This window comes from Camelus bactrianus, chromosome 5, assembly GCF_048773025.1.
Source record: "Camelus bactrianus isolate YW-2024 breed Bactrian camel chromosome 5, ASM4877302v1, whole genome shotgun sequence".
Classification (NCBI taxonomy): Eukaryota; Metazoa; Chordata; class Mammalia; order Artiodactyla; family Camelidae; genus Camelus; species Camelus bactrianus.
In genome coordinates, this window is record NC_133543.1 from 5,856,421 (window position 1) to 5,868,599 (window position 12,179).

General features: G+C 44.0%; 1 long non-coding RNA gene across 6 annotated transcripts in view; it reads right to left on the reverse strand.

Moving 5' to 3' along the window:
* The window catches only part of LOC141577677 (uncharacterized), a 65,597-nt gene extending 54,378 nt beyond the window's left edge, over nucleotides 1-11,219 (reverse strand). For 4 of the 6 annotated variants that reach the window (XR_012506922.1, XR_012506921.1, XR_012506920.1 and 1 more), the window contains exons 1-3: nucleotides 10,974-11,219; nucleotides 8,273-8,584; nucleotides 1,435-1,712 (exon numbers count right to left, since the gene is read on the reverse strand). This is a non-coding gene — a long non-coding RNA (uncharacterized LOC141577677). The remainder of the gene's footprint in view (nucleotides 1-1,434; nucleotides 1,713-8,272; nucleotides 8,585-10,973) is intronic. The other 2 variants (XR_012506918.1, XR_012506919.1) reach the window with 2 other exon arrangements.
* Nucleotides 11,220-12,179: the final 960 nt, after the last annotated feature.

Consider the following 12,179-nt stretch of genomic DNA (forward strand, 5'->3'; position numbering starts at 1 on the left):
ATGTGTATTCACCTCTGCAGGCCTGGACCAAATTCCATAAAGCCACCCGGACAAGTTCAGCAAAATGCAAAGACATTTTTCTTTCTGCAAGACTGAAATGTCTGTGAAGCTATAAAAACTTCTGCATCTACAAAAATAGGGAACCAACTCATCAATAACATATCTATCCATAATGCATGGACATTTGAAAAAATACTGTATTTACTCCTATTAAATTCTATCTGGCTTTTGCCAAATTGTGTCCTAAACTGTAAGGAAAGTATATAAATGTAGAGAATTTTTGACCTTTTAAGAGAAAAAGGAACCCTCCTACTCGGTTGGTGGGAATGTAAATGTTGCAGCCACCATGGAGGACAGTATAGAGTTTCCTTAAAAAACTGAAAATATACTTCCGTGTGATCCAGCAATCCCATTCATGGGTATATGTCTGGAGAAAAATATAATTCAAAAAGACACATGCACCCCAGTGTTCACAGCAGCACTATTTACAATAGCCAACACACTGAAACAACCCAAATGTTCACTGGCAGATGACTGGATAAAGAAGTTGTGGTATATTATATATATATGTATATTTACATATATACACGCATATACACACACATATATACACATGAACACACACACACAATGGAATACTGCTCAGCCATTAAAAAATTAAATAATGTCTTTTGCAATAACATGGATGGACCTACAGGGTATTATGCTAAGTGAAATATGTCAGAGAAAGAAAAACAAATATTCTATTTATTAACTTATATGTATATCTAAAAAATAAAACAAATTAATTACTATAATAAAACAGAAATAGACTCACAGGTACACAGAACAGACTGGTGGTTACCAATGGGGAGAAGGAGGAGAGGGAGGCAGGAAGGGGGTAAGGGATTGAGAGGTAAAAAGTACTATGTATAAAATGGATAGGTTATAGGGCTGTATCATACAGCACAGGGAAATATAGCCATTATTTTATGGTGACATTAAATGGAATATAATATATAAAGATGTTGAGCCTCTGTGTTGTACACCTGAAAATAATATGATGGAAAACAACTACTCAATTATAAAATACTTAATCAAAGTTTTTTTCATATTATTTGCAATAAGTTAGAAGCCAGCACTGTCAATAGAAACATAGTGCAAGTCACAATTTTCCAGTAATCCCATTTAGACAATAAAAAGAACAAGTGTACTTAATTCCAGGAATAATTATATTTATCCCAAAATATCCAATATACTATCATTTCAAAAGTGTGATTAACAATTTTAAAACTTATTAATAAATATTTTACATTATTTTTGTTGTACAAAGTCTTGAAAATCTATTATGTATTTTCCACTTATAGAACATCTCAATTCACAATAGCCACACGTGGCTGGTGGCTACCATACTAGACAGAGCAGATTACACCATTCACACTTCTGATAAATTACCTGCTCTTATTTATTTAAAAAACTTCCAGAAAAGGCTTTAGATATTCCCTATATCTAACAAAGCAACCTTGACGGGTGAGGAATATCTTCATTATAAAGTGAAAAATAAAGGTAAGAGAGCCATGGTTACATGTAAGTTAATGTAACAATTCCTTCTAAATTCATTCAGGACTTTACAATCTTTCTTCATATTCCAAGGATTCACTGTCATTGTGCAATGTTTTTCACTATAATCATCTTTGGAATTGAGAGGCTTCTGATGACCCTGCTTTGTGCATCTGTACATAAAAGAAAATAACAAAACAGAGAAAAAGACCTTATTAAAGATAATTTAGGGGGGTATAGCTCAAGTGAAAGATCATATTCTTAGCATGCACAAGGGCCTGGGTTCAATCCCCAGAACTTCTTATAAAAATAAAATAAATAAAAACCTAATTACCACCCCCTGCAAAAAATTAATTAATTATTTTAATTAAAATTTAAAAAAAGATAATTTAGAGAAGCCTTATCAGGCTACAAGAGCTACAATGAATGCCCCTCCCCCATTAATTTAGAAGAAGTTTCACAATATTTCCCAACATAAAGGCTAAAATATAATTCGGAACACTTCCTGATGGTCAGCATCATTTTAACAAAAATGTAGATAATTACTTCCCTGGTGTCAAAGCTCTGTCAGAGATGGGCACAGAAAATTTAGTAAAAATTATTTTGCAACTACCTTTGAAAGAAATGCTGAGAAATGATCTTTTCTGTTGGAAATTAGCCTGCTTTTATATTCTGCAGTAGGCATATGTGTTTACAAACCAGGCAGGAACTGGATCATATTTTACACATACTTTAGAAACTGATTTGAATTTTGCTCTCTACCTGCAAGGCTATTTCTTAGGTAATAACATAAGCTGGCCACTATACTAAATTTTGTTTCCCTGTTTGCTTAATCCTCACAACAATTCTGTAAGCTGCTATTATTACCCCCATATAACAGATAAAGAGCTTGAGGCAGAAAATAATTTGGGTAACTTGGTAAATGGTGGAGCTGGGTAATATCGCAGCCAGTCTGACACTCAAGTCCATTCTTCTCACCGATGTCTGATACTGCTGCCTACATTCAGCAATGACTCCTGATTTCATATTTAAGTGTGTCATTTCTAAAAGTGCAAAGCTATATTAGTACTGCTGTGTAAATTATTCTTTTAAGATGTGATTGCCAAAAAAAACAAAAACAAATAAAATCAGGGTGCCACTGAGGGGAGGGCGAACTGCATATGGACGGACACAAGGGGACTTTTTGAGGACACAGTTGCACAACTCTAGAAATAGCTAAAATGGCTGACTTGTACAATTATAATATGTGAATTGTATGGCCTGTAAATTACACCTTAATACAGCTATTAAATTAAGAAGCTGAGATACCAAATTAAGATTAAAACACATATATATATATCACACATAGTACAACAGGCAAATATCATTATTTACTGCAACATTTTCCTTCATGCAGCTTCCTTTCCTCACCTGTTCCTGAAAGGATGATTCATTTTTAAAATAGCCTTTTAATTTATTCAGCAAATAATTTTTGACGGCCTGCAATGTACCCAGGACTACTCTAGGCACTTGGAAAAGATCAATAAACAAAACAAAAGTCCTGTCCTCACGGAGCTTGGTTGGAGTCTAGCTGGGGTGGGGGGTGGAGATGACAATTCACACAACAGAGCAGCAGAGGAGGTGGCATGCTAGGAAAGAGGAACCATGGAAAAAAGTAAAAAGGGCAAAGTAAAGAGAGTTGAGGGTATAGGATGAGGGTGATGTTGTATTAAATACCAGAGCAGGGCACACTGTGAACTGAGGTTAGAATTAAGACTAGGAGGTGAGAAGTCCCAGGTGGACGGAATAACCATCACCAAAGCCAGCGTGACCTCTCATGTTCCAGAATGGGGGCACAGCTGGAGCTGCGGAGAAGGGTCAATGCAGATCCTGTATGGCCTTGGAGGACATTGTAAGGACTGTGGCTTTTACCCGGAGTGAAATGGGGAGGCACTGCAGAAGGACGACACAATCTAACTTAGGTTTTCAAGGCTCACTTGACTGCCGGGTGAGAATAGTGCAAACGGGTCAGAGATGAAAGGTGGGAAGCTACTGAGAAATGCTATGGAGGAGGAGAGGACAGTGGCTCAGGGAAGGGAAGCAGCGGTGGAGGCAGGAGCCATGGTGAGAAGTGGCTTGGTTCTGGATATGTTTTAAAGGCAGTGTTAAACCAGATCTATTGACAGAATTCATGTGGTATGTCAGTGAATGTCAGAATAACTCCAAGTTTTTTGACCCAAGCAGCTGGAAGGATTAAGTTTCCACTAACTGAATGGGGGAGGCTGCATAAAGAACCAGTTTGGGGGGTAGGAGGACCAAAAGCTCAGTTTTTACACACGTTGGTTTTAAGATATCAGAGTTCCAAGTGAAGATGTCAAATCAGCAGAATGTTATAACAGTCCAGATTTGGAGAGAAAAAGTCTAACGGGAGACAGAACTGTGCGAATCATGGGTCACACAGGTGGTACAGGAAGCCATGAAACCCAGGTACTCAAACATTAAGATAACCTGGCATTAACCATAGGAGTTATCCTTGAGGGCCTGCCTACTAGGTGAGGATATCAGTCCTATTTCCCGACCACTCGAGATTTAAAAAGGAACTTACAAATGAATTCGTGCAAGACACTGCCTCCAGTGTGTGGGATCAGAGCTGGAGTCGGAGAATGGGATGGTGCACGCTACTCCCTACGGCAGATTGTGTGTGTGTGTGTGTACGCATGTTTGTGTGAGAAGGGGGAAGAGTTACACCTGTCTTAAGAAAAAGAGCTAGAAATTCTAGAAGCCGAAAGATGAAAGAAAATCCAGATCTGGTAGAGGGAACAGGGGAAACACTGTACTGTAAGACATATCCCCATAATGCCATTTCCCACCATCCTTTCATCAGGAACACAGTTGGAAACTGGGGAATTATGTAGATACGTGTGATGTACACAAACTTTCTGACTATGTAACACTAAATATCTACATATGTAGCAAGTTAATGATATTTATATCTGCTTCAAGTTTAATAACAAGTTCACAACAGAGGGAAAATAAAATATTGAGGACTGGTAGAATTATCCTTGAAGGCCTTTCAATGCTCAGAATGGAAGCAAAAGCGGCTTCACCCCACAAAGAATGTCATTATGAGTCAAGAATGTTTATATTTGCTTAAGAAATTGAGAGTTACAACTTCCTGCTTTAAAGAGTTAACTTTAAGACAGATACCATACTATAAGCAACATCTATACTGGTGCTTTCTTAAAGCTATTTTTAGTTCCTGCTTGCTCTGATGTACTCCAGAAACTCTGCAAAGAAAACCTTCTATTCAAAGGCTTAAAGGAATAAAAAAAGAAATAACACTGCATTCTTTTAAGTGTTCTCTGTACTGAAAGTCATTTGCAAATGCAGCACCCTGCCACATATCTACATTTTTAACAATAAAGACTTTTGTGCAATTTTTCAATTGCTATGTGACTTTGCGTCAGTCTCTCACTCAGAAGCAGAATAGAGTACCAGAAAATGACACATCATGTCTAAAACTACAGATGTGGAATATGAACTTACACCAGGAAACAGCTAAGTGGGAGGGTAAGGTTTACCTTTTAAGTTACCGTAAGTGCAGTTACATCTTCTCCCTGCTTCCCCTGTGAAGTGAAGAACTAGTCTTTTCCAGGAAAGCTCTCAATCTGAGTACTGTTTTCTTTAAAATATTTGGAGATTCTTTTTTAAGGTTCTTTCACTTTTAAGTCTTTCCCCAACTCTACATCCCATAACAAGTGTTAAAATTATCCAATAGCCTATTGTTACAGAACATACTCTACAAAAGCTGAGGTTTCCCAGTGCTTAGATCCCACAACTCTGCTACCAGATAATCCTAAAGCCTTCCTTCCATAACTGACTCTTCTGCCAATTCCCAGCTGAGGGCAAATTTGGCTTCTCAGCACAGTTAAATTTCTAACTCTGCCTACAAACACTCTACTGCCAGTAAGGGAACTCTAAGGGAGCCAACAAAGCCCCTAGTGAGTGTTGCCTCCTTCAAACAATCAAGATGCCATCACCAAGCAAATATTTAAAACTACTGCAAAACTTCTGAAGACATCTTACAAACAATATAGTTTATATAGATTCATACTATTTGCTCTGGAATAGTGATTTCCAATGGAGGGAACAAAGGACCACATGACCCAAGCAATTATTTAAAATTTCACATAACTATCCCTATTCACCTGAGGATTCAGGCAAGCCCGTCTTATAGGTCTAGGTGTAACAGAATGGCAGCACCTCTTCAGTAGGGTGAAAAACAGCGAGGTAGACTTTTAGTGAAAGGGAGTGATGTAATAGGACCCACCGCCCACTTACCTCCCACCACAGGACAATCATCTCAGATCGAGAACAAACACTTTGGGAAACAGAGGTTGTTTATGTTTTTATGGTTTTCTGGTGGAAATAATGCCCTGAGTCACGTGAAGTTGTGGCTGCAAAATTGAACAGGAGACCAGACATTTTCACATTCAGGACACAAATAATCAGCCCCCGAGTGGTCACAATAACTGTTCTCCCCTTTGCCTGTTCACCCCAAAAGCTGCAGGACTCTCCTGCTTGCAGTGACACCCACCATTTCTCACAAATTCCTGCCAAGTTCACGTCAGCAGCTGGTGGTGTCAAAGTCAACATTTGTACTGCTCTGAAGTCTCTCCATTACTTTATATCCTTCTATTTTCTCTGTTGTCTTCCTAGCTACCCTTGCATTCAGAAGCTGGTTAACGCACTAACATTGACTCTGTAATCAGTCCAGGATATAGGAAGCAGAGATTCAACTGTAACCAGTCCCAGAATACTTGTCATGCCACTCTAGTGTCCCAACAAAATACTCTGGCATCCCTCATCTCACCCAAAGAACCACCGCATTACTTAGAGGTTGTAAAAGTAGAGGGTTTCTCTACTGGGAAACACTGGCTTGTGGTAGAGTCTTGATTTCAGTTTTTGCAACTAGTTACAGGCAAAAAGACATGGTCCGCAAATTTTCTTCAAGCGTTTGGAATTTAAACTTTTATTAGATACAGAGACGGCGGACTAACCGTAATCTATGAACATATGGTCATATTATAAAATAATGTCCATGTCTGCCTTACAGCCATGTAAGAACTTGAATTACACCTGCATCCTGTAGGCCTTTAGAATTGGATGTGAAGCATCCTGTGTTAAAAACCTCCTATCCAGTCCCAGAACACCTTAAAGACAACATCACATTAATGCCACTGAATACATTAGTATAGAACTTGTATGGTTAAGTTACATCTCCAATTTCCCAGAGCTGGAAAGCAGATGCCTAGAAAGGCTGGAAAAGCCCAACTACCAAAACAGCTCAAAAGTTGAAGCAGACTCCTGCACCTCCCAGGGCGGAAGGCGGAGGGTGGAGGGGGCATTGCCAACCACACTGTCCTCCCCCAGGACGTGGCATGTGGGGAAGCAGGCAGAAGTGGGTGGCTGGGACTCAGAGGTGGAGAGGTGATGAAAGCAGGATTGGAACTGCTCTGGTCCTAGAACAACAGAGCTGTAAAAAGCTCGGCTTCAGTTCAACCCGCTTACTCTCCCACTTCCCCTCCCACCTAAGTGACAAACAGAGCACAGTCAGGCACTTTCTGCCCATGACGGTGACTACTAGCAGGAAAGGGACCAGGATAAAAGCATGTCCTACAAAAGATCAGTCTGATTTTAAAGACTGTGTTATAATCAATGAACAGCAGTGTCAGAGTGGGACACTTGTGAGGCGCTCAAATAAGGAGGAAGAGGCTGAGGATCCATTTCCAGCACTTCCATGTCTTTTATCACTCCTATTTCTGACCTTTCCTTTGCCACGTTTTGTAGCACTGCCATCACTGGCAGGTAAAGGGGCAGCAATGAGACTTGGCCGTTTGGCTGATGGGGCTACATTTCCCAGCACTGGAATGAAAAGGCACTGGAAGTGGAGCAGCTGGAAGATGTGAACCGCGGTCCTGGCCTGTGCCAAACACTAAACAGGTGACCCTGGGTTAGGCTGTTTATCTCTCTGGGCTTCCGGCTGTTTACTTATAAAAGAAGGTTTTGTCATTGCACAAATATATCCAATATGAAATGTAACGTGAAAGTCAAACATAATGACATCTCACCTGCTTGCCTCAGGGAACTGTACAAGCACTGAACACTATGTGAATGTAAACACAGAGTTAAGAAAACTGTTGAGGTAAAGCGCTAAACTGAACATGGAGATAAAGTTTTTCTCCATGGGTTTTCTTGGCTTTCTTTTTTAATTGCAACACTGAATTAATAGTTATTAGCTATACTCCACACCACCACCCCTGCGAATAACTAAAGTAGTTTAGCACTGCCTGGATGCCTGCTATTGCCCGATGCTAAGCAGGGTGAGGGTATAAAGGAGGCTGAACAATGGAGTCTTCTCCAGTTACCAGCTCAGTGAGGAGACACATTGGAAACCACCCAGGAATGGTACCAAGTCAGTACTCAAAGCCAAGATAACAGGCTACCGATCATAAACAGTGCAGGAATACAAAGAGGAGCTAGAAGTATTTGGAGTAAATAGGGAAGATTCTATGAAGGGGATAGGGATTCAACTAGTTCTCAGGGCAATTCTAAGCTGTTTTAACTGAGGACTGGAGAGGAAAAGACTGGTGACTCCTGGTTTTTAATAAGGCACAGGTTACCCTCGGAGGCTAAGTCACATAATGATTGGAACACATAAGGTAAGGCCAAAGTGATGAAGGTTCAAGCCTACCTGTCTGAGAACTGGTTGTGGTAAGTCTTTGACTTGACTCTAGATGTTGGAAGGTCAAAATGGTAGGTTGACTGAAAAGGGGAGGTGAGAGAATATCCAAGAATTCTACAGAAGGGAAAATTCATGTATCAGGGATGAAAGCTCTTCATCAGAGTATCAGCAATCAGAATAGACACTTGAAACCAAAAACATACAGTTCCAGAAGCTGACAAAATGTGGAGGGTGGTGAGAGAAAGATGAATCAAAGTCCATTCCAAGCCTTTGGCTATTCAAGACCAGAAGAATGATGATCCCACTGAATAAGTGGAGACGCTGCAAGAAAAAAGATTATGAAATCAGCTTTAGACATGTTGAATCTGACATATGAGCTAAGAGTAGGTGTTCTCTAAGAAGCTCAAAATTCAAAACTGAAGCACAGATCTAGAATACGGGCTTAAGCTGCAGATGGACAAGACTTGATAAATCTCCTAAAAGAAAACATAGGCAAAACATTATCTGACATAAATCTTAGCAACGTTCTCCTAGGGCAATCTACCCAGGCAATGGAAATAAGAGAAAAAAACAAACAAATGGGACGTAATTAAACTTATAATTTCCTTCACAGCAAAGGCAACCATAAGTAAAAGAAAACATAAACCTATGAATGGGAGAAAATATTTGCAAATGATACGACTAACAAAGGCTTAATTTTCAGAATATATAAACAGCTCATACAACTTAACAACAACAACAACAAAAAAAACTCAATCCAAAAATAGGCAGAAAACCTAAACCAGCATTTCTCCAATGAAGACACAAATGTCCAATAGATACATGAAAAAATGCTCAGTATCACTAATAAACTGAGAAATGCAAATCAAAACTCCAATGAGGTATCAGCCCACACCAGTCAGAATGGCCATCACTCAGAATTTCATGAATGATAAATGCTAGAGAGGCAGAAGAGTGTAGTGTACCCTCTTACACTGCTGGTGGGAATCCAGTTTGGTGTACTCATTATGGAAAGCATGGAAATCCCTCAAAAAACTAAAAGTAGACTTACCCTATGACCCAGCAATCCCACTTCTGGGTATATAACTGGAAGGAACTCCAATGTGAAAAGATACCTGCACCCCAGTATTCATAGCACCACTGTATACAATAGCTGAGACATGGAGGCAAGCTAAATGTAGCAACAGATGACTGGATAAAGAAGTTGTGGTATATTTATATACTGGAATACTACTCTACCATGAAAAGGACAAAATAAAACCATTTGCAGCAACATGGGTGGAGCTAGAGATCGTCATTCTAAGTGAAAGCAGCCAGAAACAGAAAAATACCAAATGATATCACTCATATGTGCAATCTAAAATAATAGAGAAAAAGACACTGTGAACTCATCTACAAAACAGAAACAGACTTGCAGACTTAGTCAACAATCTTAAGGTTACCAGGGAAAGGGGATGGCAAGGGATATATTTGGGAGTTTGAGATTTACAAATGTTAGCCACTATATATAAAAATAGATTTTAAATAAAGTTTCTTCTGTATAGCAGAGAAACCTATGTTCATTATCCAGCAATAACCTATAATGAAAAAGCCTATACAGCCACCAACTGAGGAAGCAAGAGAAGAAAGGAGAGTTAGTTATGCTGGGCTAGAGCCCACTTCCAAAATCATTGTCAGCCACTGAGGCTGCCCCGAGGGCACTGAGCACTCCTCCCAGGGACAGACTGACATGACATGCGTCCTGTGAACCTGGGGCAGCAGAGGCCGTCCACAGATCTGGCCCTGGGGGAGATGGGAGCAAGTCCACCTGATCCCCTTGGGGCAGCACCCCTCCCCGCAGACCCCGCCTCCTGACTGCACCGGTCCTGCCTCTCAGGAACCCACTGACTTGAAAACAAGTGATCCACGAACCTGGGGCAGCGGCAGGGAGATGGGCAGCGACCTGGCAGGCTGGTCGACTTGCCCCCTTCTCTCCCAAGGCCTGTCCAGGGCTCGGCTTTTGCTGCTCCAGGCACGGTCCGCAGGTCAGCCTGCTTCTGGAAGGAGGGCGCGGTGTGGTCGAAGGCAGTGGCGGGTTATGGGGTCTGCCCACGAGAGCCCGTGGATTGGCTTCAAACTCCCCAGCGCATGGCCTGAGATTGGCCTCTGCTGCCCCAGATTCGTGGAACTCAGGTTACAGGCCAGCCTGCTCCTGGAAGGCAGGTGCTGTGCTGTCAGGGAATGGCGGCGGCTGCGATGGCGGGACTGGGGCTGCCCTGTGAAAGCGCGGGGTTTGCGACCATTTCCCTCTGTTGCTGCAGCCATCCCAGCACACTGATCACACTGCGCCCACCTCCCAGGGGCAGCCTGACCTGTAACCTGAGTCACAAGAACCTGGGGATTTAGAGGCCGCCCCCAAGGTCAGGCCGCGGGGAAGATGGAAGCAAATCCAGGGGCTCTCATGGGGCAGCCCCCATTGCATCCGAGGCCCCGCGACCGCACCGCACCCGCCTCCCGGGAGCAGGTCATGATCTGAGGGCCAGTCAGAGATGCTTCGGAGCCGTCCGGTGCCCTCCCACCTCCCGGGGCAGTACCTGCTCTCCTAAACCCGGGTATAAGCGGCAGCAAAAACGCGGGGTTCAGGAACTACTAATAGCGGGGTTACCACTAACCACAGCGGCGGCTGGGAACCGCCTCAGGGTCCTAACGGGACGCGCGGCCGTGACCTCACCTCCGCACCCCTCCCTGTGCGCCTCCTCAGTCGCACAGCCCAGGCGTCACCCGCCGGCTTCGGGCAGCACGCCCCCACGAGCGCCCCCTTAACTGCCCGGCAGCGGCAGCCAAACCAAGGGCAAGCGGCGGCCCAGACCCCAGGCAGTGTTCCTCTTCCAGGAGCTGGTCCAGGAGCAACCGGCTGCCGCCAGCTTCCACTCGTTCTGGGCGGGTTCCGGCGTCCGCGCATCTGTCCGTCAGCGCGTGCGCGCCCCTCCTCCTCCTCCCTCCTGCAGCGCAAACTGCTCGGGTGGGTCTCCTGCTTTACCAGACCTGGCCACTGGGGCCGGGAGGAGCCAGGTGGTGCCCCTCCTGCTCGTTCCGCCGGGTCTCCATCCCCAGAGCCTTCACCCCGCCACCGACTGGGTCCTGGCCCTGAACTAGAACCAGGACTGCCCTGGGCCAGGCCACACCCTACCAGCCCCACTTCCCCTGCTCACCTTCCCCTCCCTGTTACTACCCTCCCACCCCTGGCCAGGCCCAGTCTCCCACCAGACCTTAAAGACAGGGCTTCTTCTCCTCACACCGAGGTCTGTGCCCTGACACTCCGTCCTGCTTGGTCCTAACCTATGGCCCCTACACCCTCATGCCTCACCACAGGACCCCCAAAATCCTGAAACTATACTCCTCACCTCTCAGCCAGGTCAGTTCCAATCTGAGCGGCCCCACACTCCTCAAACTATACCCCCTCACCATGGGATCCCCTTCACTCTGAGTGCACCCCTACCCTAAGCTCACTCCCTCACCCCTAACCCTGTGGTTGGGGTGGGGAAATCTGAGCTCCAGTAATGATGACTACTGCCACCAGCGGGGGATCCAGCCTAGTGTGCACCTTCATAGTTAGTGTCTGAGGCTACAGGGCGAGGCAGGCTGGGCTGAAAGAGTTTCCAATTCCCGCCCTGGCACCCTGATCCCCGCACCCTGTGTCTCATCTGACCCGATGGGTCAGGGTGATCCCAGGCTGCCAGCCAATGGCCTGTGGGCCTTGGGTGGTTGATGGTCCTGATGGTGATCTGGACCCCTAGGGCGGAGGCACTAGGCACGCGGACCTTTGGGGTGGGGGAGTTCAGAGGGTGCACTTGAGCCCAGGGGTAGACAGCAGATGGTGGGCTGTGTGCATGGGGCTGTGTGCGTGGCCTGGCCTCAGCCCAGGTGGGTGCAGGTA